The following is a 27,142-nucleotide window of genomic DNA, read 5'->3' as shown; positions in this document are numbered from 1 at the left end:
GTTTTACAATTTTCAATTAGGTAATTTTGATGATTCACATTCAAAATTTTTTTAATTTGGAATATTGAAAATTGAATATTTAACTTTTATTCTTCAAAATAATAAAAATTCATTATATTTTTTAAATTGAAAAGTTTTCAATTGTAACTTTCAAATCTTGAAGAACTTTGAATTTTTATTTTTTAAATTCAAGAATTTTTAATTTTGACAAATTACAATGAAAATTTTTGGAAATTTTATGTTTTAAAATATTTAATTTGGTAATTTTGATGATTCCCATTCAAAATTTTTTAATTTGTAAGATTTAAAATGAATAATTCGACTTTTGATCTTTATAAGCATAAAACTCTAGGAATTTTCATTAAAAAATTTTTTAAATCAAATAGTTTTCAATTTGAACTCTTTAAAATTATGAACATTTTAATTTTTATCATTATTATTTTATTATTATTATTATTATTGCAAGCCCCCTTTCCAGATGAAATAATTTCGTTTCTCCTGAGTAGATTTTACGGAAAGCTTGTTTTTTTACGTTTCTTTAGGAAATCAAATTCTGATATCCCTTGTGTATATTTATATATTTTTTGAATTGAAAATTTTTTAATTGTAACTTTTGAAAATTATAATAGAATTTTCAATTTTCATCTTGAAAATGTAAGACTTTTTAATTTTGACAAATTACAATGAAAAATTATGTAATTTTTAAATTTCACAATTGTAAATTTGGTAATTTTGATGACTCACATTCAAATTTTTTTTAATTTGAAAGATTGAAAATTAAAAATTTGACAATTGATCTTTAAAAGCATAAAAATTTAGGAATTTTCATTGAAAATTTGTTCAAATTGAATAGTTTTCAATGTTAACTCTTCAAAATTATAAACATTTTAATTTTTATCATTATTATTTTATAAAGGAATCTAAATTTTATTATTATTGCTGTTTTATTATTATTGCAAGCCCCCCTTTCAGAGGAAATAATTTCGTTTCTCCTGAGTAGATTTTAATAAAAGCGTGTTTTTTTTAAAGTTTCTTTAGCAAATCAAAATCTGATATTCTTCGAGTGTCTCCCGATGGAAATCTTCCCTCCTGAGGAAAGTAGTAAAACCTCGTGCTGGGTGCGCCGTATCTAAAAAATAAATCGGCAAACGTGAAGCACGCACAATTACCGCGTGTAGTGTCGAGGAACCCCTTTTATATTAATAGTCGACGACTGTGACGGTGATGATCGAGGGCCTCGAGGGAAGAGGGAGAGAGAGAGAGAGAGAGAGAGAGAAAGAGTGACAAGAAGAGTCGTTGTTCGATCGTTGGATCCAGAGGTGGTCGGAGGGGGGCTTCAAAATGATAGATAGGAGGACGGGATAGGATACCGTGGCCCCCTGCTTGCACGTCGTGGTTGTGTTTCAGTTTCAACTCGCGATGGAGGCTACTTACTCCGCCTAGAGTACTCCATACACACGTATTTCGATTCAGGAATAGACAAACACGCACACAAATCCAGAAAGAGAACGGTAGCAACAAAGAGAAGAAAGGAAGAGGGAGAGATGAAGAAAAGAGTGTGATAGATTTCGGGGGACATACACAAAGAGGAAGTGTAGACAAAATCGAGAAATAAAGAATCAGTGATTTGAAAAAAGAAGTCAGAGAAGTAAAAGGAAAGATGAATAAAAGAGAGGAATAAAGGAGAGGAGTGGTGAAAGATGTAAACAAAGTAGAAAAATAGAGGAGTCTTCAAAAAGGACTCAGTTACGCGGAAAGGCATAAAAGAGAAGAATAGAGAGGAGCAATAAAAAAGTGTTCTTAAAGGAAGGGGATATAAAAGAGGAGAAGAGTGGAGGAGTAAATAGAGTGCATTTTTATAAGGATTGTTGTAGAGGAATGATCAAAGTTGATATAAGGAAAGTTTTCTACTTTGTCGGAAAAGTGGGGGAAATGTATAAAAGAGAAAAGTTGGAATAAGGAGGTGGGAGGGGGACTGAAATCGATTTTCCCAGGAGAGGATGAATTCCTCTTCCATCAGTACTTGAAGAATCACTTGGCTCAGACGCGCCAGGCAGAAGAAGTACGGACGGCCGTGGTAGCAGAAGCGAAGGAGACCGGATGTAGGTTGGTGCAGTGATTCGACTGATTCGTTCAAGAGTGCCCGTGGCTTCCAGCGAACTTCCGAGTGCCTGTTCGTTGTAGGCTTGTCACTCCCGCGTGTGCTGCAAGCCTTCTTTTAACTTTTTTCGAATCCAATTTTTTTATTTTTTATTTCACCCACTTTTTGTGCAAAAAAGTTTCAGAAAAAGTTGCTTCCGCCGGAGAAAAGAGTTTCGGAAAATGAATTTTCGACTTCTGGAATTAGGAGTTACAGCCTGGAAGAGAGGATAACTTTTCTGGGTGAGCTGAGATCTGTCTAAATTTATTTAATAAAGAATATTATAGAATTAAAAAATAATACGAATTATATAAATAATTAAATAACATTTTCCGGGAGAGCGGCAGTATTGAGTAATTTTTAATTTTTGAAATTGATCTTTTCCAAGGACGACAATAAAAAATTAAATCATTTTCTATTGAAACCTTTGAATATTAAAGAGTCTCTAATTTCAAATATTCAAAATGGGACTTTAAATTGAAAATATTTGAAATTGAAGAATTTAAAAGAAATAAACTTTGAAAATATAAAATTTGAAAAATTGAATTATTTTGTAGTTCTATGTTTATAAAATGCAAGCATTTTCGATTAACAGAACAAGATAACCAAAAAATTGTAATTTTTGAAAAGAGCGAAAAAACATTGTGAAAATGTGCGACAAAAACTCAATTTTCAGTTTAAAAATAAAATAAATACATGTTCCCGAGATCTAAACTTTCTGCATACGTTTCAATAAAGCTTAATTTATAAAAGTTGGCCAGTTCCTTGAAAATCGACCGGGAATTTCAAATGGCTTATAAAACACGAATTTAATATTTTTTGTTAACATAAAAACTTATCTGAGATCAAAAAAAAAGTTTGATTCATAAAATAATTCTGTTTCCATAAAATCATAACTAAAGGTTGTGCTATCAAAGTAGTATAACCAAAATTTTTTTCTAAAAATCCGAAAAATATTAAAAAGTGTTTTTTTTTGCAATAAATTAAAATAATTTCAAGAAAGATTAATGCTAAAAAGTTGATAAAATTATTATTAAGTTAAAATTATGACTAAATTGCAATAAAAATTTTAATTAAGATTTTATTATTATTGCATCAAAAATGATATATCGAAAAAAATCCTTTTACCACAATGTATATTTGGAAGTTACAAAAATTGTTTATTGAAAGAGTTATTAGTTTTTAAAAGTTACAACTAAAATTTATGCGAGTTTTATGTATAACCATTCAAAATTATGTAATTTTGATGCTTTATATTCGAAATATCTTCAATTTGGAAGATTCAGAATTAAAAATTTGACTTTTGATCTTCAAAAACATCAAAATTTAAACATTTTTATTTGTATATTTTCTAAATTAAAAAGTTTTCAATTGCAACTTAAAAAATTATAGAGCTTTCAATTTTCATCTTTAAAATTAAAGAATTTTTAATTTCGTCAAATTAAAATGAAAAATTTGCAAGTTTTAAGTTTTTCAATTTAAAATTTTGTAATTTTGATGATTCACGTTCAAACTTTTTTTAATTTGGAAGATTTAAAATTGAAAATTTGACTTTTAATCTTCAAAATCATCCAAATTAAAAAACTTTTATATTTTTTAAATTGAAAAGTTTTTTATTGTAACTTTTAAACATCATAGAACTTTTAATTTTTATCTTTAAAATTTAAGAATTCTTAATTTTGAAAAATTACAATGAAAAAGTTTGCAAGTTTTATGTTTCACAATTTTTAATTTGGTAATTTTGATGACTCGCATTCAAAAAATTTTTAATTTGGAAGATTTAAATTTGACTTTTGATCTTTAAAAACATACAAACTTAGGAATTATTATTAAAAAAAATTTTAATTGAATAGTTTTCAATTTTTACTCTTCAAATTTATAAACATTTTAATTTTTATCATTAAAACTTAAGCATTTTTAATTTGGAAAAATAACAATTAAAAATTATGCTAGTTTCATGTTTTATAATTGAAAATTCTGAACTTTTGATATTTTACATTAAACAAATTTTCAATTTGGAAGACTTAGAATTGAAATTTTGACTTTTCAGCTTGAAAATCATTGAAATTTAAGAATTTTTCTATACAAATTTTTAAAATCAAAAAGTATTTAATTGTAACTCTTTAAAATGAAAAGACTTTGAATTTTAATCTTTAAAATTAAAGACTTTTTAATTTTGACGTATTACAAAAAAATTAGACGTGTTTTATGTTTTACCATAAAAAATTCTGAACTTTTGATATTTTAAGTTCAAAATTTTTTCAGAATTATAAATTAAGGATTGATTATGAAAAAATAAAAAATATTATGCAAATTTTGAAATAAGTATTTCTTATAAGGGGAAATTTAAATTTTCAAATATCCACCTGTCTTAAAATATTAATTATTTTAATTAGCAATTGAAACAAAGTAGCTTAAAATTTAAATCATAGTTCAGCATTAATTGTAGACAGTGAACTTTCTTTTTTCATAAAATTAAAAAGAATATCTCACTAATAACCGTTTTTCGAAATCAACAAAGAAATAAATTTGAAAATGTTTTAATTGTCTTTAAATATATTTTTTTAGGCATAAACAATAAAAAATTAAAGCTGTTTGAATTTTGATAATTTTGAATAAAAAAAAACGTTTTGAATTGATCAGCTGGAAATAGAAAATAATAAAAAAAATTTTAAACTAAACTAATACTCATTTTAAAAGATGATTCTGAATCTGTTAAAAATTAACAATTTACCTATTTTAATGTTGAAAAATGAAATTTTTTAGTTCAAAAGCCTTAGAAGTTTAACAAATTTAAATATCAAATTAAAAATTAAAATTCACAAACCATTTTCAATTTTTTAATAATTCGAAATTAATATTAACAATATTAATTAAAAATGTATTACTTTTTATCATATTACTTTGTATTTATAATTTATTATGTTTTAATATTCACAAATATTGTACTGTATTTATTAATATTTGACTGTTATTTATGTTTTGACTGAATAATTGGAAGAAGCCATTTTTTTTGTTTTTAACATTTATGGAACATTTTTTTTGATATGGAAGGGATTAAATTTTGATTTTGAATTTCTTTTGAATTGGAAGAGGGGTATTTTTTGTTTTTCATATTTTTAGCAACTTGGATGGCAGTAAATTTCAGTTTTAATTTTTTCTAAATTGGATGAGGAACTTTTTTTTTTATTTTTAAGATTTTTATAAAGTTGGAAGAGAGAACATTTTTTATGTAGTTTTCAGAAATTAGTAGATGCTAATTTTTGCTTTATAAAATTTTTAATGAGTGGATGAAAAGTTTAAAAATAATACTTTGAAGTTTTAAAAAATTATATAATATAAAAAAAGTGAAAAATATTTAAGAATTTAAAAAAGTTTTAATATAATTAACAAGTTTGAACTTTGTTACGCAATGAATCTTTAATCTTTAATTAATTTTTTTTATTCATTTTATTTTAGAAACAGTCGTTAAAAGCGATAAGAAAAAATGCTTTTTTTTCACCTGAGAAGTTAATGTGATTCTAAAAATAAATGATAAGGAAGTAAAAATCTTGATTTTAGGTATTTTTATATCTATAGGTACAACGATGGTTAATTTTATTGGAAATTAATTATTTAAAATCTAATGACGGGATAGCTGAAAAATTCCGAATTATAAAATTTCCGAATCTTAACACTTCAAAAATTATTTTAATAATAAATAAAGTTTTAAATATTTCCTTGAAATAAAAAAAGAACTATTTTATTTATTATTTTATTATTCGTTTCTATATTCAAAAATAATTTTCAAAAGTTAAATAATTTTTTAAAAAAAGACCTGAAATTTAGTACAGATATTTTTTGAGACAGCTTATAAAAAAGACTTTTGAAATTGATTTAATTTTTCCGTTTTTAAATGAATTTTTGATAAATAAAAATTATTTTTTCAATTACTTTTTGAAAGTAAACTCTTCTAAGTTTCTTCTGACTTTTTCGAAAAGTAGGAATTTTGTATAAACAAATACTATTGTTCAACAAATAATTGAAGTTTTCGACCAAAAAAGAGAAGTTTTTAACAAAATAGTGGAACTTTTAACAGAATAATTAAACATAATATAGTTGATATTTCAACAACAAAATTTTAAATAAAAACAGTCAATTTGAAGTAAAAAAGATAAATTTTCAACAAAATAGTTAAACCTGCAAACACAGAAATGAATTTCAAATCAAAAGATCGAATTTTTTATCCAAAAAGACTAATCGTCATAAAAAAAGTTAAATTTATAATCAAGAATGTCTTAATTTAAACGAAAAAGTTAATTTTCATTAAAAAAAAGAATTTTAATCAAATCATTCAATGTTTAATCAATTTTCAACCAAATACTTCCATTTTCACCTAAAAAGGTCAATTTTCAACTAAATAGTTAAATTTATAACTATGAATGTCTTAATTTTAAATGAAAAAGTTAATTTTTAATTTAAAAAAAGAAGGTTTTACCAAATAATTCAATTTTTGCCGCATTCTCAACTAAATACTTCAATTTTCAAGCAAAAATTTAATTTTTCTTAAAAATAGCTAAAATTTCAAATTAAAAATATAAATTTTCGATAAAAAATAAAGAAGTTAAACTTCCAGTTGAAAAAATTAATTTTTAATAAAAAAGAAAGAAACAATTTTCAAAAATATAGTTAAATCCTTAACCAAACCAAATTAATTTTTAACCCGACAGATGCACTTTTAATCAAAAAAGATAAATTTTCAACTAATAACATGAATTTTTAACAAATTTTTAAACTCGTATCAAATTAGTTGAAGTTTCTACCAAAAAGATGGGGTTTCAATAAAATATTTAAATATTCATCTAAAAACGACCAATTGTCAGCTAAAAATGGATTAGTTGCACTTTTAGTTGAGAAAATTAATTTTTAACTAAACAAAAAAAGTAAATTTTCCATAAAATATTTTAATCTTCTACCAAAAGGTAATCAAAATTTCAGAATTTTTAAAGTAAAAAAGCTAATTTTTTATAAAGTAGTTGAATTTTCTACAAGAAATGTAAATGATCAAATAAAAAGTTAATTTTCAACCAAAAGGAAGAATTTACAACAAATTATATAAATTTTCAACTGTCCAAGGAAATTTCAAATTTACAGTCGAAAAAATTAATAAAAAAATTAATAATCGCTTAATATTTAAATAATAAAATAATGTTTTCACTGAGTGGTTTAACGCTCAAACAAGTGTTTAATCCTTCATCCAAAAAAGATAAACCTTTAATTAAAAGTTTAATAATTTATTTTCTACTAAAATCGATCATTTTTTAGCAAAAAATAGAGTAGTTCCGTTTTTAAAGAAGAAAAAAATTTTTAACTAAAAGAAAAAACGAATTTTCTATAAAACAGTTCAATCTTTTTTCTTTAAGAATTTTGAATTAATAGAAAATGTTTCTAAAATTGTATTGTAAAAAAATATTCCTCTGAAATTTTTCTGAGTTATTGACATTTTATTTGTTAATTATTATTTTAAACTTTTAAAGTAATATCACAAAGCCACAAAAGCTCAGTGTCTAAATTAATACTTTTGAAGTTAATATTTTTAAATCTTCAAAAATTATTTTTTTTTTAAGATATAAAATCAGTTCACTTGAACAGATGGAATTTTTTAAGGCTTTTCGTTTGATTGTCCAAGTTAAGCAGCACTTGGCTGAAGCTTTCTGGATGGGGGCCGTCGTACTAAGCGGAGTGTATTTTTATTACCTTCTCAGGTGATAATGTCAGAGATTATTTTTAATAAAATAAATATAAATAGTAAAATAAAAGAAAAAAGAAAATTAAATTAAAACCGCAACTGAAACCTTTTGAATTGAATAAAGTTTCCGCCGAGGGGCGAAGAGTACGGGTAATCCACTTGTAATTTGGAGTACTCAAGAGTAATCCACTTGTAAGACCAAGAACTCCAGAGGAAACCGACTTGTAATCTGGATTACTACAACGCAATCAACTTATAATTTAAAATACTACAGAGTAATCCAATTGTAATCTGTATTACTACAAGGTAATCCACTTGTAAGTCAGATAATTCGGAGTAATCTGCTTGTTGGTAAGACTACTCTAGCGAAATCAGTTTATAATCTGCAGTACTCGAAAGTAATCCACGGGACTCCAGAGTAATCTACTTATATTCCTTAGTATTCCAGTGAAATACACTTTTAATCTGAAGTACTTCATAATAATTTACTTGTAATTTGGAGAACCAAAAAGTAATCCACTCTAGAGTAGTTCAAGTATAATCTGGGGTACTCGCTAGTGACCACTTGCGATGCAGATAATTCGGAATAATCCACATCTACTAGCAAGTAAATCCACTAGTGATCTGGATCACTCCAAAGTAATCCGCGGTACTTCAGAGTAATCTACTTGTATTCCTAAGTACTTCAGAGTTATCAACTTGTAATCTGAAGTGATCTATCCTAATCCACTTTTAATCTGAAGTAATACAAAGTAATCCACTTGTAATCTTAAGTACTAAAAAGTATTCCACTTGAAAGTCAGAGTGCTGCAGGGTTTTAAACTTGTGATCTGGTGTATTGAGGAGAAATCCGCTTGTAATTCAGATGATTTGGAGTAATCCCCTTGTAGGTCGGAGTATTCTAGAGTAATCCAATTATAATCTGGAGTACTCTAGACTAATTCTATTATAATCGGGAGTCCAAATATAATCTGGAGTACTCTAGGGTGATTCAATTATAATCTGGGGTACTTGCTAGTAACCACTTGTGATGCAGATAATTCAGAGTAATCCACATCTTCTTAAAAGTAAATCCACTAGTGATCTGGATCACTCCAAAGTAATCCGCGGTACTCCAGAGTAATCAACTTGTAATCTGAAGTGATCCATCCTAATCTACTTGTAATGTGAAGTAATAAAAAGTAATCCACTTGTAATCTGAAGTACTAAAAAGTAATCCGCTTGGAATTCGGAGTACTCCAGATCAATAAACTTGTAATCTGGTGTATTTCATAGATATCCTCTTCTAATTCAGACATTTCGGAGTAATCCACGTGTAAGTCGGAGTACTTTAGTCTAATCCACTTGTAGGTCGGAGTACTTTAGAGTAATCCAATTATAATATGGAGTACTCTCTAGTAATCCGGAGTAATCCCCTTGTGATCTAGAGTAATCTAATTTTAATCTAGTTTGAAAAATCGTAATTCTCAGTTCAAAATTAATCTTCTTCGTTGCAAATTCATGTTTTTGATTGAAATTTAATTATTTGGTGACAAATTAATCTACTTGAAAGGGCATTCAAAATTGTGGGTGAAAGTAATTTGTTTGGTTAAGCATTTAAAAAATGCCTGGTAAAATTTACCAGAATCCTGGGTAAATATGCCCTTACTATTTTTTCTTGTTAGAGCAACGAGAATTCTGGACAAATTAACCGGAAATTCTGATTAAAATAATCAGAATTCTGATTACTTTAACAAGATAAAATATTAAGGGCATATTTAACCAGTATTATGGTTGATTGGTAGAGAATCTTCTTGGTTACAAGATCATGTTCTTGATTAAAAATTCACACATTTGCTTAAAAATCGTGATTTTAATTAAAAATTTATCTCTTAGATTGAAATTTTATCTATTTTTTTGAAAAATCATTTTTTTTAAAGTTTTTTTTTTAAATTAAAATTGAACTATAGCAGTTGAATGTTCGTAGTTTTATTTGAATATTCATCTTTTTCTGTTAAAAATTTAACTATTTCTTTTAATTTGCGATGAAAAATAATTTTTTTTAATTAAAAATGTAACTATTCCATTTTTTATAAAAAAATCCGTGTTTTTTGTTTAAATTTGCAATATTTGATTCAAAATTCACTTAATTGAACTGTTCTTTTCCATTTTTTAACAAGATTATCTTTTTTAGTTGAAAATTAAACTATTTGGTTTAGAATTTGATTTATTTTGCTGAAAATTCGTCTTTTTTATTAAAAATTATTAATGGATTTGTTTCAAAAATCAAAGATTTGATTGAAAATTCTTTATATTAGTTGCTAATTTATTTATTTTTAAGAAAATTGGTCTTTTTGAATGAAAATTCAACTATTTTGTTAAAAATTTTTTATTTTGTGTAAAAAACTAGTTGTTCAAATTAAAAATGTAACTAATACATTTTTTTACGAATGTATCTTTTTCAATTAAAATTTCTAACTTTTGTTTAAAAATTCTTTATTTTATTTTATAATTTATATATTTTGGTGAAAATAATCATTTTTTTGAAAAAAAATAATCTTCCTGGTTAAAAACTAATTTTTTAGTTGAAAATTCAACTTTTTGATTGAAAATTCTTCACATTATTTGAAAATTTAACTTTTAGGTTGAAATTTTTTACGTTTTCAATGAAAAATCGTTTTTTGGCGAAATTCTTATTTATTAACTTAAAATTTAAATATCGTGTTCTATTTTCGGTTGAAAATTGATTTTTTTAAATTGAAAATTTAACTATGTTTTGAAAAATCGTTGTTTTTTAGTTGATGAATTATTTTTTAACTTAAAAATGAACTTTTTCAATGGAATTCTGATCATTTAAATTGAAAATTCATCGTCCTGGTTAAAAATTTAACTAATTTGTTAAAAATACGTTTTTTTTGTATCAAGGTGTAATTTTTTTAATTTAAAATGTAGCTATTCCATTTTTTATTACAAGTGAATCTTTTTTAGTTGGAAATTAAACTATTTGGTTCAAAATTTTATGTATTTTGTTGCAAATTCGTATTTTTTTATCAAAAATGATTTTTCTTGATTATAATTTCATTGTTTTAGTTGAGAAAGTAAAGTTTTTTATTTGAAAACTCTTTAGATTACTTGTTAATTTATATATTTGTGTGAAAATATATCTTTTTGCTTGAAAATTTAACTATTTATTAAAAAATCTTTTTTTTTTGGTTGATGATTTATTTTTCAACTAAAAAATTAAATATTACTATTAAAGATTTATCATTTTATGCAAAAATTCATCTTGCTGTTTGAAAATATAACTGGTTTGTTTAATGTACGTTTTTTGTTTGAAAATTAAATAAAAAAATTTTTAATAAATGTACCTATTCCATTTTGCTTTACAAATTTTTCATTTTTACTTTAAATTAAACTGTGTGGTTGAAAATTTGTCTTTTTGGTAGAAAATTTAACTGTTATGTGAAAAATTTTTTATTTGGCGTAGAGAATTGATTTTATAAGTTGAGAATTAAACTATTACATTTTTGATTGAAAAATGTTTTTTTCTGTTAATAATTTTACTACTGGGTTGAAAATTTAAACATTAAAATTTTTTTATTTTAGTTGATAATTCACGTATTTTTATGAAAATTTATCATTTCCTCTAAAAAGTTTAATGTCTCGGTTAAAATATAATATTTTTGGTTTGAAATTCAATTAATTGTTTGAAAATTCTTCATGTTAGTGGAAAAATTATCTTTTTGTTGAAGATGTATCATTTCAGTTAAAAATTTCTCGTTTTGGTTGAAAGTCTGTTTTGTTGAAAATTCAAAAATTTCTTTGGAAATGCTTTATTTTAGTTAATAAGTTATGTATTTTGGTAAAAATTATTACTATTTTTTTTGTAAAAAATGTATCTATTTGGTTAAATTTTTTTTTATTCGAAAATTAAAACATTTTTTTCTTGTTTGTTTAAAATTAAACTAATCTATTTAGAGATTCATAATTTTAGTTGAAAATTCACCTAATCGGTAGACAATTTAATTACTTTCTCAAAAATTCGTTTTCCTGGTTGAAAATTAATTTTCTCCACTGAAAATTGAGCTCTTCGATTTTTTGGTGAAAATTCATCTTTTTTTATCTTTAGAAATTTAACTACTTTATTGAAAACACATAGATTTTCTTGAAATTTTTTTTTCGATAGAAAATAAATTCATAAATTGATGTAATCCAGATTAATCCTATGCAGTCCGGAGTAATTTCCTACTCAGTTTCCTCTCATCAGAGCAGTATTTAGCATCACCTCTCCTTTTATTTCTAGAGGGCTCTTCAATAGGTTTTTTTTTTAATAAAGAAAGAAAGAAAGAAGAAAAATGGACAATAGGACGAAACGAGGCGCGAAAAGAAGTGTTACGAATGGCGTAAACAAGATGAGCTTCGAGGGCGAAGGCGTGCGAAATGAGATGACATTGTTTGCACTTGTGACGTCACTAGCCAGTAATTGTAACTAACAATGAGAGACGCACGCCGTACGTGCGTACTCATCTATCCGCTCTGAAAGCGATAGGATTACTTTAGTGTCAAGGATCAGGAAACCAACTTTTACAATTTGCTCTTAAACATTAATAAATAATCAAATTTTTCGTATTTAAAAGAATATTAATCATTATTATTATTACGATTATTAAAATTTATAGAATTAGAATCAGTTGAATATTATATTATATTTATTAGAATTATTATTTTTTATTCGAAGTGGAACTGCATCATTTATTTTAAATCTTATAATAATAATAATAATAATAATAATAATAATAATAATAATAGTAATAGTATTTTTAACTAAATAATTATTTTTTCAACCAGGAAGATGAGTTTTCAAATAGAATGATGAATCTTCAACTGGAATAGTTCACTTTTGAGTAAAAAAATAAATCATCAACCAAAAAGAACTATTTTTTAATGAATAGTTAAATTTTCAATCTAAAAGATCAATTTTCAAACAAAAATCAAACAGTTCAAATTTAGTTGGAAAATTAATTTTCAACGGAAAATTTTTTTTTCAAAAAACTAATTACATTTTTAACCAAATGGATGAATTTTCCAAAGGAATGATTAACTTTCAATTATAAAATAAATTGTCAAGTTTTTAACCAACGAATTGAATTTTTAACTAAAATGAAGAATTTTAGAAAAAACAGGAGAATTTTCAAAAAAATTTAAATTTTTACCTTGAAGATCAATTTGTTTACAAAAAAAATGAATTTTTACAAAAAATGATAAGGGACGAACTAAAATAAAGAATTTCCAAACAAAACATGAATTTTTAACTAGGAGAGTTAATTTTCTAGCAAAAAAGATGAATGTTCAAAAAATACATAAATTCTCAACCAAAGAGCTGAATTTTCAACTAATTTGAAAATTTTGCAAATAAATAGTTACATTATCAACAAAAAACAAGAATTTGCAACCAAGAAGATTAACTTTCTATCGGAAACGACGATTTTTCAACAAATTACATCAGTTTTCAACAAAGTGGTAGAATTTTTAATTAAAAAAGATCGATTTTCAATAAAAAATATAATAGTTTAATTTCCAGTTGAAATATTAATTTCTAACTACAAAAAAAGAATTTTTAAGAAACTAATTGATTTTTCAATCATAAGAGATGAATTTTCAACTAAAATGACGGCTCTTCAATTTCAGTAGTTTACTTTAATTAAAAAAATAAACCCTTAATAAAAACAATTTTTTTGACTAAATAGTTAAAATTTTATCCAAAGAGATAAATGTTCAACTAAAATAAAGATTTTTTTTACAAATGCTTAAATTTTGAACCAAAATCATGGTTTTTTAACCAAGAAGATTAATTCTCTATTGAAAAAGACGACTTTTTATCAAGATACGTGATTTCTTACAAAAAATAGTATAGTTACATTTTTAATTTAAACAATTAATTTGCAACTATGAAAAATTACTATAGTTTAAATTTAATTAAACAAATAAACCTTAAAAAACTATTTTTCATTAATTTATTATGAATTATTATCTGATTAATTTTCGTCGCAATATTAAATTACATAAAGATTTAATTTTAACTGTTTTTTAATTGAGTAACATAAATCGAATATTTATTTTAAGGTTATGTTATTGAATATTAGCTACTATTCGTATAATAAAAATTTATTTTTTGTTTAAGATACACCAATTACAATTATATAATTTCTTAAATATTTTTGATGTTGTGAAATTAATATCTAAATTCAATTTTCAATTAAACTTTTCTTCTAGATTCGAGATTATCAAATTGGGTAGATGGTAAAAAATAAAATAGAATTTTATGTCTAGAGCAATGAAAATTTGACAGATTCTCTGAATTCTTTAAAATTTCTGAATTCTTTGATTCTATGAAATCCTTGATTTCTCCGGATTCTCAGGCTTTCTGGAATATTCTGAATTCTTGAAATTCCTTGAGTTCCCTAAGCGCTCCTTAACCCCTGGAATTCTCTAAAATCCTTGAATTCTCTGAATACCCGGAATTTCTGAAATAATTTGAATTCCTAATCCCTCTGAAATCCCAGAAATTCTCTGGATCCTTTTAAATCCTCGAATTATCTAAATGCTCTGAAATCCCAGAAATTCGCTCAATTCTTTAAATTCCTGGAATATGATGAATTCCTGAATTCCTTGAAATCTTTGAATTTACTGATATCCTTGAATATTATGAATTCCCTGAATTCTTTGCATGTTCTGAATTCCTGAAATTCTTTGAATTCTCTAAATCATCTGAATTCCTGAAATTCTTTGAATTCTCTAAATCATCTGAATTCCTCAAATTTTCTGAATTCCTGAAATTCTTTGAATTCTCTAAATCATCTGAATTCCTCAAATTTTCTGAATTCCTGAAATTCTTTGAATTCTCTGAATCATCTGAATTCCTCAAATTTTCTGAATTCCCTGTAATCCTTCAATATCCTTAAATCTTTGATTATTATACATTTTCTGAATTATTTGAATGTTCTGTATTTCTGAAATTCTTTGAACTTCTTGTATTTCTTGGATGACGTTATTTCTCAGATCCGGATAACCTTAATTTCTACAAATTGCCTGAATTCTTTTAATATTTTCAATTCTCTGAATTTCTGGAAATCCCTGAAATCTTTGAATATCCTGCATTCATTGATTTCCCTGAATTCTATGAATTCCCCATATTCTATGAAAATCTTGTATTTAATTAATTCGCTTCATTCAATGAATTCACTGAAATTCTCAAATTTGTGAAATATTCTGAATACCCTGAATTCCTTAATCATTTCAAATTTCCTGAATTTTGGGGAATATCCTGAGTATCATTAATTCCTTGAATTCTCTAAATTTTTGAAATCATTCTTCTGAAGTCCTAAATATCTTTGATTTTTTTTGATTTCTTGAATTACCTAAATGCTCGGAAATCGCTGAATTCTCTGAATTCCTTGGATATCCTGATATCCTCAGTTTCTTCGAATTCTCTAAAATTCTTTAATAATCAGAATTCTCTAATTTTTTGAATTCTCTTAAATCTTTGGATGTTCTGAATTCTATGAATTCTATGAATTCCCTGAGATCCTCGAATTTGTTGAATATGCTTAATTCCCTGAATTCCTGAAATATTTAGAATTTCTGGAATATTTTGAATTTCATCAGTTCCTTGAATTCTCTAAATCTCTTAAATTTCTCTAAATTTTTTCAGTCTTTAATATCCGTGGTTTTTCTGAATTTCCTGGAATCCTTGAATATTCAGCATTTCCTAAATTCTTTGAATGTTCTGAATTCCTGAAATTCTTTTAATTTTTTTAATTTTCAGAATGACCCAAATTCCTTGGATTCCGTGAATTTTCTTAACTCTCTCACATCCTTGAATTTGTTGAATATTACAAATTCCCTGAATTTCTTTAAAATTGTGAATTCCCTGCATTTCTGGAATATTCTGAATTTGATCAGTTACTTGAATTCTTGAATTTGGCTGAATGATCTAAATGTTCGGAACCACGTGAAATTGTCTGAATTCCTTGTATATCCTGATAACCTTAATTGCTACGAATTCCTTGAATTCCTTTAATATTGTGAATTCTCTGCATTTACTGAAATCCTGAGATACTCTGAATTCCTCGAATTATTCGAATTCTCTAAATTCCTTGAATTCTTTGAATAAAATTCCTAAAATTCTTCGAAGTCATTGAATTCGTTGAATTCCAAGTATTTTCTAAATTCAGAATAATAAAAATAACTGAATTCAGTGCTCAAGAAAGTCCGAAAATTCTTTAAAATTCCCGAATTCCTCCTATTTATACGGATTCTTCTGAATTCCTTGAAATTCTTAATATCCTTAATTTCTACGAATGTCTTGAATTCCTTTAATATTGCAAATTCTCTTAATTTCTTGAATTCCTTACATGCTCTGAATTCCCCGAATTGTCTACTAAGTTCCTTGAACTATTTGAATTCTTGGAATTCAGAATATCCAAGAAATTCTCTAAATTCTTTAAAATTCCTAAGTTCCTCCTATTTATTTGAATTCTTCCGAATTCCTTGAATATCCTGATATCTTCAATCTTGTACGAATTTTTTAAATTCCTTTAACATTGTGAATTCTCTTACTTTATTTAATTCCTCAGATGCTTTTAATTTGCCGAATCATCTGAATTCTTAGAATTCTTTGAATTTTCTGATTTCACAATATTCATGGAATTCAGGAAATCTTCTGGATTCTATTTAATTACTTAATTCCTTCTATTTATAGGAATTCTTCTGAATACCTTGAATATCCTGATATCCTCAATTACTGCCATTTCCTTGAATTCCTTTAATATTATGAATTCTGTTAATTTATAGAATTCCTTAGATGCTCTGAATTTACCAAATTATCTGAATTCCTTAACTTCTTGAAATTCCTAGAATTCTCTGAATTCAGAATATTCAAAGAATTGAGGAAGTTCTTTAATCTCTTTAAATTTCCTGGATTCTATTAAATCCCTTAATTTCTTTGATTTATATGGATTCTTCTGATTTCTCGGAAAGACCTAAATTCCTTTAATTCCTATAAATTCTTCTGAATTCTTAGCATTATTTTGAAACCCTTGGAATTCAGGAAATTGTATGTATTTAGGGAATTCAAGGAATTCAAGGAATTCAAGGAATTCAGATTATTAAGAGAACTTCGCAATTTTAAGGAACCAATTCAGATATCTCAGGGAATTCAGAGGAATTCAGAGAAATTGAGAGAAATTCATAAAATTCCAAAGAAATCAAAGTCTGTTATGTATTGAAGTAACTTCTCAAGCTTATTAAATGCCAGAAACTAGTAAACTCCTAATTGATTTGATTCATTTTATTTATAATAATTTTCCTAATAAATCTGCTTTGTTATAATTAATTTCATTTAACAACTAGAAAATATGCATGTATTTTTTTATACAAAATTATTATTCATCTTATAACTTTTATAATAGGAATGACTAAAATATAAAATATTTTTTACACGTAATGATTAACATTGTTATAAATATTTCAAGTAACCAAATAGAAAATTGTCATATTTTTCTCGGAAAAAGTTATTTTTCATCTTATTCTATAAAAACAGCTTCTGAAACCTACAATTCTCCAGTAAATTGTTAAAATTCAACATTTAGTTTTGTCAAAAATAATTTCAGCTAAAAAATAGAAAAAGGGAAACTAATAACAAATTGGATATAAGTTCATACTGAATAATGTAAATTTTCTCATAATAGGAATGATATTAATCTTGTCTAATATTTTTTTACAAGAATTCTAAGTTAATTACTCATTGAAAAAATGATTAATGTGACTAATTATTATTCCTATCATGAAAAATTGACATTATCCAGTGTGTGCTCGTACCCAGTAAACACAAGTCTCCCCTGTACATAAAAGCTTCAAAATAAAAAAAATCACGTTTCTGATAATGAAATCTACATAATTTCAATATAACCCAAATTAATTAATATTGTTTTATATACTGCATAGCTTAGTTATTTTATTTATACATCGAATTGAGGCAAATTTCCAATAAACCATTAAAAGTGAAACGCGATCTCCTCCATCCTGCGGCGTTCTCGTATCAATTAATGAATTTTAATTTTCCGATACTCTCCACTCAACTGCGAACCTGTCGAAACAAAGTTAGAATTCATTACCTTTGCATTAATGATTTATTGCCCTCGAGATTCATTGGAATATTTATTAATTATGAAGTCAGGTGAAACGATCATTTTTAATTTATTCGTGAATTTCATTACTCGATTCAAATATGCTTATGCAAATTGATATGATACCAGAATAAGGTAAACTTAATAACAATTTTTTTGCTGTAAATTACGAATTTAAAATAAAAAGTTAACCCTCATATCGACTCTACTTACTATTAAATGGATAAAAACATGAAATTAATAAATTGATCAATTGTAATTAAAATATAATGAGTTTCGATGCGAAAAAAATTCCTCTCTGGCTCCGCTAAGGTTCGAACCCACGTCCACGTCTAAAGATTGAGGGCTGATCTAGAGTCTAGAGCAGCAGTCCAACACAAGCCCGGCAATCTGAAGATCTGGGTTCGAATCCCAGCGGAACTAGGGAGGATTTTTTTTATAACAAAAGACTCAAAAACCGAAATTCCATGGACAAAAACTATAAAATGTAATATTAGGAAATAAAATGTGTATGTTTATCCATTTATCTAAAATTATTTTTGTGAAAAATTCCTATCAAGAAAAATTGGAAGACTTATAAATTACCATGTGATTAAAATATACATAATACTTCAAATTTAAAAAGAACCAATTTCAAGCGAAAAAATTAATAATCTGAAATATTTTTACTTAAAAAATAAAAAGGATGAGTTATTAATTCCATAGTTCATTTTAAAGAGACTTAATTTTAAGGTGTTCAAATCCAAAAGAATCTTAAATCGAAGAATTAATAAATAATTTAAAGCACTTGTATTTTAATTCGATTCAATTTTCAGGCTGACTTTCAAATGTATAAATTCAAAAATTAATTTAAAGAATTCGAAGGAATAAAAAAATCTAAATCTTCTTTCATCATTCAAATTCTGTTTTCAAAACGAATGTACAATGCTTTCCTTTTTTTAAATTTGTTTGAAGTATCCATTTTAAATTCTATGGTAATTTTTTAATTAAAATAAAAATTTAATATTAATGCAAAAGTATAAGTATATTCTGGAAAAAATATTATATTATAAAAAAATAGTTTTATAAAATTAAAGAAACTCTTTCTTTAATATATTTTTTTCATTAACCCAATAATAACTTCAAAATCCAAAAAATAATTTTAAATTAAAAGAAAATTTTCCTTTAAAAAAAACATTTCGTTGAACAATGTTTTTAAAAATATTTTCTTTACTCAAATTTTTTTCTTGCAAATTTAATTATTTTGATCTTTATTTGTCTTTTTAGCTTATAAATTTATCTATTTTTGCACAAATTTCCTCTTCTTTGGTTAAAAATTCATCTGTTTCGTAGAAAATTCGTATTGTTGGCTCGAAAATCAAAATATTTGGTTGAAAGTTGAACTGCTTTGTAAAAAATTAATTTTTTTCAATTAAAAATTCATTATCTTAGTTCGAAATTAATTTTTTAGTTAAAACTTTGTCTTTTTTAGTTGACACTTTAAAAATTTGGTTGTAAATTTATGTATTTTGGCAAAAATTCGCCTTTTTTGGTAATAATTACGGTTTTTGGTCAAAAATACAATTATTCGGTTGAAAATTTACCTTTTTTGGTTGGGGATTAAAATATTTTGACTGAGAGTAAATGAATATTTTTCATTGATTTGAATAATTTTTTTTTAAATCAAAGAATCTTTTGTCTGAATGATCAAAATATTTAATACTTTTTTTTTAATTCAACACTTGTAAAATAAGTGTGTTTTGACATGAACATTTAACTCATTTTTTAGACGATTTAATTTTTTTTATTAAAAATGTAACCTTCTGTTTAAAAATGATTCTTTTTTAGTTGGAAATTAATTTTTGTTGTTAAAAATTCAACCGTTAAATCGAAAGTTGAATTGCTTTGTTTAAAATTCATTTTCTTTAGTTGAAGATTTATTATTTTATTAAAAAAATTAATTTCTTTGGTAGAAATTTATCTTTCTAGTTGAAAATTTCACTATATTTTTGAAAATACAAATTTTTTGGTTGACAATTAATTTTTTCACTGAAAACTTATCTATTCTATTTTTATTTTAAAATTTTACTTTGTTGAAAATTTGTCTTTTTTTTAAATTAAGTTTTTTGGTTAAAAATTAATCTGTTTTAGTTGAAGATTTTGACTGAGAGCCAATAAATATTTTTTTCAGTAATTAAAAAAAAAATTTCAATTAAAGAATATTTGTTTAGTTAAAAATCCAACTATTCGGTTGATTAAGTCAATTACTTTCTTAAAACTTTGTCTTTTTTGATAGAATATTGTTTGAACATTCATTTTTTTTCTTAGAGATTCTTTTTTTAATTGAAAATTAATTTTGTCATATGAAAATCAAACTATTCCATTTTTTATTGTAGATTTATCTTTTTTAGTTGGAAATTCAATTATTTGATTAAAAGTTCATGTATTTTGTTAAAAATTTGACTTTCTTGATAGAAGATTGCTTAAAAAATGTCATTTTTCATTAAAAAAATATATTATTAATTGAAAATAAATTTTTTAACTACAAATTTAACTATTTAATTTTTTATTGTAAATCTATCTTTTTTTTAAGTTCATTTTTGTATTGAACATTCAGTTTTTAATTGAGAATTGATTTTTTTTCATTCATTGTAAATTTAACTTTTTATTTGTTAATTCAAATATTTGGATTAAAATTTATATAATTTGTAAAAGATTTGTCTTTTTTGTTAGAACATTGCTTGAAAATTTGTCTTTTTTTGGTTCAAAATGTTGTTTTTTAAAATTAAAAATTGATTTTTTCAGCTGAAAATTTATCTATTCTATTTTTGATTGTGAATGTATCTTTTCGGATTGAAAATAAGTTTTTATCTATTAGAAATTAATTTTTTAAAACTGAAAATGTAACTATTTTATTTTTAATTGTAAATTTATCGTTTTTAGTTAAAGGTTCAACTATTTGGTAAATATTCACGTACTTTTTTTTACATTTTGAAAATACCTTGAAAATAATTACAGCTGAAAATTGATCTATTCTATATTTAATTGTAAATGTATCTTTTCGGATTGAAAATTTTTTTTTTCTATTAGAAATTAATTTTTTTTAAACTGAAAATGCAACTATTTCATTTTTTATTATAAATTTATCTGTTTTAGTTGAAAATTGAACGATTTGGTTAAAAATCAATGCAATTTGTAAACAATTTGTCTTTTGTCTATCTTGATAGAACACTTTATAAAAAGGACCTTTCTTGGTTGAAAATTCATTTTTCTGTAAAATAACTTTTTAAGTAAAAAAATTAAAATATTCCATTTTTATTGTAAATTTATCGTTTTTTTTAACAAAACATCTTTTGTGTTAAAAATTTATTTTTTATTAAACGGTCAGTTTTTTGCATTGCATATTGATTTTTTTAACTGAACATCTGATTATTCTATTATTGATTGTAAATTTAACTTTTTTCCTTGTAAATTCAACTATTTGGTTCAAAATTCATGTGCTAAACATTTTGTCATTTTTGTCAGAGAATTTTTTGAAAATGTATCATTTTTGGTTCAACATTGTTTTTTCTATTTAATTGAAATTTTAGTTTTTTAACTGAAAATTCATCTAGTTTATTTTTTATTGTAAATTTATCTTTTTTATTTGAGAATTCAACTAGTTTGATCCAAACTCGTGTGCTTTTATAAAAATTCTACTTTTTTGATATAACATTGTATGAACATTTATATATTTTTTTGAAAATTAATTTTTTTAATTGGAATATTTTTAAACTAAAAATATAACTAATTAATTTTTGATTGTCAATTTTCCTTTTTTAGTTGAAAACTTAATTATGTGTTTAAAAACTCACGTACTTTTAAAAAAATTTGTCTTTTTTGATTAAAAATCTTTTTATATAATTGAAATTTAATTTTTTTAACGGGAAATTAAAAACTTCCGTTTTTCATTGTAGTTTTATATTTTTGAGTTCAGAGTTTAACTATTTGGTAAAAAATTAATGTATTTTGCTGAAAGTTGGTCGCTTTCGGTAGGACATTAATCTTTTTGGTTAAAAATGTAACAACTTCGTTGAAAGTTGAACTCTTTAGTTAAAAAAATTTTTTTAAAATAATCAAATAAACAAAATTTGTTGAAAATCGATCTCATGCTATTTTTTTTGTTGAACCTTTATTTTTGGACTGAAAACTTTACTCTCTTAGTTAAAGATTTGTCATTTTGGTTGAAAATTCATGCCTGATTTAAAATTCAATTGTTTTCTTAAAATGTAATCTTTTTCTTCTTCGTGAAAATAAAGATTTTTGGTTGAAAATTCATCTGCTTTAGTTGAGAATTAAAGTATTTTGATTGAAAGGTAACAAAGATTTTTCAGTTATTAAAGTGAATTTTCTTTGAATGAAATCATCTTTTTTCTGGGCGCTCAAAATATATTGACACTTTTTCAGATCTTTTGGGATAAGATTAGAAACTATTATCTGAGCTTAGAATGATAAATATCTGACAAAAATAGATAAAATATAGTGCAATTTGATGTTCGTACTATGTAATCGGAACTTACTTTAAGAATTTTCGATTAAAATTGGTATTGATTTTTATCATCATAGCGGCATAATCCTCTTATTTACGAAAAATAACTATATAAATCAGCAGTCCAATGCAGAACTTGTCTAAATCGTATTTCTAATCGTTGGAGAACTTTCGGAATTATTCTGATAATTAAAGTTTAAAAAAAAAGTAATTTGAATAACACTATAAAACGTATTTCATTTTTAAAATAGTATTTTTTATTATTAGTTAAATAAATTCGGTAAGGAAAAAAACAAGTTCATAAATAAATTCGCTAGGAATGTTTTTTAATGACGTAAATTTTTGTTTTAAATACATTTCAATACAATTTTACGACAAATTAAATTTTATCAAAGCAATTACTTTTTAATGTGAATAAAATTTCTTGAGTGTTAAAAAATCTACATAATTAGAGAACTAGACAAGTGTTGAGCTGCTTTGTGAACCTTTTTAACATTTGAAATTCTTGTCGGCTATCGCGAACACGTGCTTAAACGATTTGCATTCGTCACGAACAATGTTTAAACAATTTTTTTTTCTAAAAACTGCGCAACTTATAAAACGTTTTCTTCACATCTAGATATTTATTTTGCGAAAGGATTTTTTTTACTTAAAAAATATATAAATGGACAAAATAGTTGGGGGTACGTCCCTGCAGTAAATAATAATTAATTAAAAGGCCAAAGAAAAGAAAAACAATATTTATTTTAATTTGAATAAATGTATAGTGTCCTAAATAATAATTAAATTTGATTAATTATTTTACTCATGTTAATATTTTTAATGAATGATTATCCACTGTATTGAGGTCTCCCCTATCTGATTTGTAAATTTTGATTCTTGAATTAGTAAAATAATTAAAATTCTTAACGTTTCATTGGCTAGAAAAGTGAAAATACCTAAAAAAGTAGAAGAGAGTTTCACTTTAAAAATAATACTACATGAGGAGTAGGGTGGTCCAAAAAAAAACTTCTTTTCCCTAGAGAGCAACGATTCCCCTTTGTGTGAGACTCTTGAAGAAATAAATTCTCTATTTTCATTTTTTTATCGGACAATTAAAGAGAAGGTTCCAAAAATATATTACCTAATAATTTTTTACCCCCGTCTAAACCCTTTGCATTGTACCCGGAAAATTATTTTTTTAAATATATATAAATTTAGCGTAAAATTCTTGCCAAAGACTAATTTAAAAAAACTGTTTTCCGAATAAATGATTATTATTCGGGAAAGCATAACTATTTTCGTATTTAAAAACCAATTTTTAATTATTTGAATAAACATTTTCACTTGTAAATCGTGAAATGTTAGTATTTTTTAAATTAATGACCTGATTTTTAAATAATAATTGTTATTGATATCATTTTTTAAATAAATTATAGATTATACATTTTTCAGATCGATTTCACTTTTTTGACCATCAATCATTTTTTAAAAGGTAATTTGACGTAATTTTAAAAATTTGCCTGAAGTTATAAAAAAATTTAATTTCACTGAAAGTCACGTTTATTTATTTTTTGTAATTTTTTTTTTTAGATTTTTAATCTTAAAAAACTTTTGGGTATAAGTAAATTATATTCTTTCTACTTGGAACCATTATATCGAGAGAAAGAAATATAAAGAATGAAATTTATAATGAAATCAAAAAGTCAAATTTTTCAAGAAAATGAAGTGAAAATTAAAAATCATTGGGGTGGATTTTTATAGCAATTTTTCTAAAGAATAATTTGGCTTTTATGACTTTTTTCATATCTCGATTTGCTTTCGAAAAAACCATGTATTTTTATTTTTAAAACTTAAGAATGAACTTTTTACAAAAAAAGATTCCGACGAAGAATTTTTATTTTATCAAAAATAGTTTTGAAATATCTCAAATACAAAATAAAGTGTAATATTGGTCCTTTGAGTTTGACAATTGATCTATTTTTAAAGAAATTTTTTTTGTTTAAAAATGCAATTATCTGTTCTGGCTACAACTCAGCTGAAATTTTTTTGGTTAAAAATTTAACTATTTGGTTGAAAATTAATCTTTTTTAGTTGAAGAATCAGTTTTTGTTAAAATTTTTCGTTATTTAAAATAAAGTGTTCTTTATTTTAAATAAAAATATTTTTTGGTTGGAATATCAACTCGTTGAACTTAGTTGTTAAAAATGGATTTATTTTTTGATTGAAGATTTATAATTTTAATTGAAAATTCAACCATTGTAGAATTTTAGATTTTTTTTATTGAAAGTTGATGAACTTTGTTGATTTTTTTTGTTTTGTTTAAATACATCTATTTTTTTAAATAATCTTTTTGCTTCGATAATTCAACTATTTTGGTAGAAAATTTAACTGTTTTGTAGAATCTTTTTTTTTTTGAAATTTCAATAGTTTGTTAATAAATTAATCTCTTTGTTTTGAAATTCATTTCGTTGGTTGAAAATTCGTCTTTGTGGTTGAAAATATATGTTTCTATTACGTTTTTGGTGAGAACGTTTTTTTTTAAGTTAAAAATTCATCTGTATCGATGAAAATTTATGTATTCCATTGTAAATTCATCCTCTTGGGTAAAGAATTAATCTTCTTGGTTGCAATTTTTTTCTTTAGTTAAAAATTTAACTATTTTTGTGAAAAATAGTTTGTTTTTAGTTTAAGATATTTTTTTTAACTAAGAAATTTAGTCTTTTTAGGTAAAAATTTTTGGTTCGATATTCAACTATTTGTTTGATAATTATGGATTTATTATTTAAAAATGATTTCTTCAAATAAAAATTTAAATTTTCCTTTTTCATTTAAGAATTGATTTTCTTTAGTTTAAAAATTCAACTACTTGGTTGTAAATTGATCCTTTTTTGGTAGAAAATGAAATTATTTCGATAGGAAATTGATCTGTTTAGTTGAAAATGAACTTTTATTTTTTGTTTGAATTTTTAGTAGTTTGGTAGAAAATTTAATTATTTAAATTAAAATTAACTTTATTTATTGAAAATAAGTTAAAAATGAAAAAAGTTGAAAATTTATCTTTTTGGTTAAAAATCAATTATTTTTACTGAAAATGGACCTATTTAGTTTTTGGTTAAAATTTATTTTTTAATTTCATCTATTTTATTGAAAATGCATGCATTATATTAAAAATACGCCTTTTTTGGTATAGAATTAATTTTCTTGGATGAAAATCTATCTTTCGGTTAAAAATTCATTCCTTGAGGTAATAATTGAACTTTTTTTTTTAATTCATTTTTTTGGTTGAAAATAAATTGTTTTAACTAAAAATTTAGATTTTCCATTTTTTATTGGAAATTGCTCCATTTCAGTTAACAATTCAACTGTTTGTTTGAAAATGGTTAAATATTCATTTTGTTCAATAGAGCATGAATGCGCTTCGTTAAAAATTTATATTTTAGGTAAAAATTTAAGTATTTGGTTTAAAAATAATTTTTTTAATAGAAAATTAATCTCCTTGATTAAAAATTTAATTATTACGGTAGAAAATTCATCTATTTGATTGAAAATGAACTTTTTTGTTCGGGATTAATATTTTCGGGTTGAAAATTCAAGTGCTTTGTAGAAAAATCGTATTTTCAGTTTGAAATTTCAATTATTTGGTTGAAAAGTTAAATATTTAAATTTAAATTAATATTGTTTATTAAAAATTCGGCTTTCTTGTAGAAAATTAACCTCTTTAGTTAAAAATTAAATTTTTTTGGTTAAAAGTTAATTTCTTTGATTACAAATCTATCGCTTTAGTTAACTTTTTTTTAAAGTTGATCTATTTTGTTGAAAATTCATGTACTTTATTAAAAATGCGCATCTTTGGATCTATAATTAATTTTCTTAGATGAAAATCCATCTTTTGTTTGAAAATTCATTCCTCTGGCTCAAAAGTCAACTTCTCTGGAGATTTCATTTTAGTGTATAATTCAATATTTGTTTAAAAATAGTCAAATATCTTTTTTATTCAATAGAAAATAAATCTACTTGGTTCAAAATTCCTCTTTTTAGTTAAAAGTTAATGTATTTGGTTGAAAATTCATTTTTTGTTGTTGAAAATTTAACTATTTGGTAGAAAATTCACCTTTTTGGAATTTCTACGTTTTAAATGAAACTTTTTTTCTTTATTGACTGAAAATTTCTGTTTTCATTAAAATTTACACTATTTTTGAAAATTTCTCTTTTTAAGTAGAAAATTCATTTCTTTTAGTAGAAATTTCATCTTTTTGGTTAAAAGTGCAACTGTTTGGTTTTCTAACTAATTTTTTCAGGTCGATAATTCTAGTATTTGGTTAAAAATATAACTATTTTCTTTGAAAATTAATTATTTTGATGAAAATTAAATTTTTTGGTTGAAAATGTAACTATTTTGTTGGAAATTCGTTTTTTCTTATTCACTTTAACTGTTTTTATTTAAAATAAAAATTAGTTTTAGGTTAAAATAACTATTTCATTTTTGTTTGAAAATTCAACTGCTTGTTTGAGAGTTGACCTACTTTAGTTATTTATAACAATTAAAGAGAAGGTTCTAAAAATATATTACCTAATAATTTTTTTACCCCATCCAAACCCTTTGTATTGTACCCGGAAAA

General features: G+C 24.0%; 1 protein-coding gene across 3 annotated transcripts in view; it reads left to right on the top strand.

The window, feature by feature from the left end:
• LOC117178032 (organic cation transporter 1-like) overlaps positions 1 to 27,142 on the top strand; it is a 168,205-nt gene that overhangs the window by 42,957 nt on the left and 98,106 nt on the right. For 2 of the 3 annotated variants that reach the window (XM_033369233.1, XM_033369231.1), the window contains exon 1: positions 1,393 to 2,382. The exons of the other annotated variant lie outside the window; for it this stretch is intronic. The gene's annotated coding sequence lies outside the window, so the exon portion shown is untranslated. Of the gene's footprint in view, positions 1 to 1,392; positions 2,383 to 27,142 lie in introns of those variants that run through there. 3 annotated transcript variants of the gene reach the window in all.

This window comes from Belonocnema kinseyi, chromosome 8, assembly GCF_010883055.1.
Source record: "Belonocnema kinseyi isolate 2016_QV_RU_SX_M_011 chromosome 8, B_treatae_v1, whole genome shotgun sequence".
In the NCBI taxonomy this organism is placed as follows: domain Eukaryota; kingdom Metazoa; phylum Arthropoda; class Insecta; order Hymenoptera; family Cynipidae; genus Belonocnema; species Belonocnema kinseyi.
This window is presented reverse-complemented; position numbering and strand designations above follow the sequence as displayed.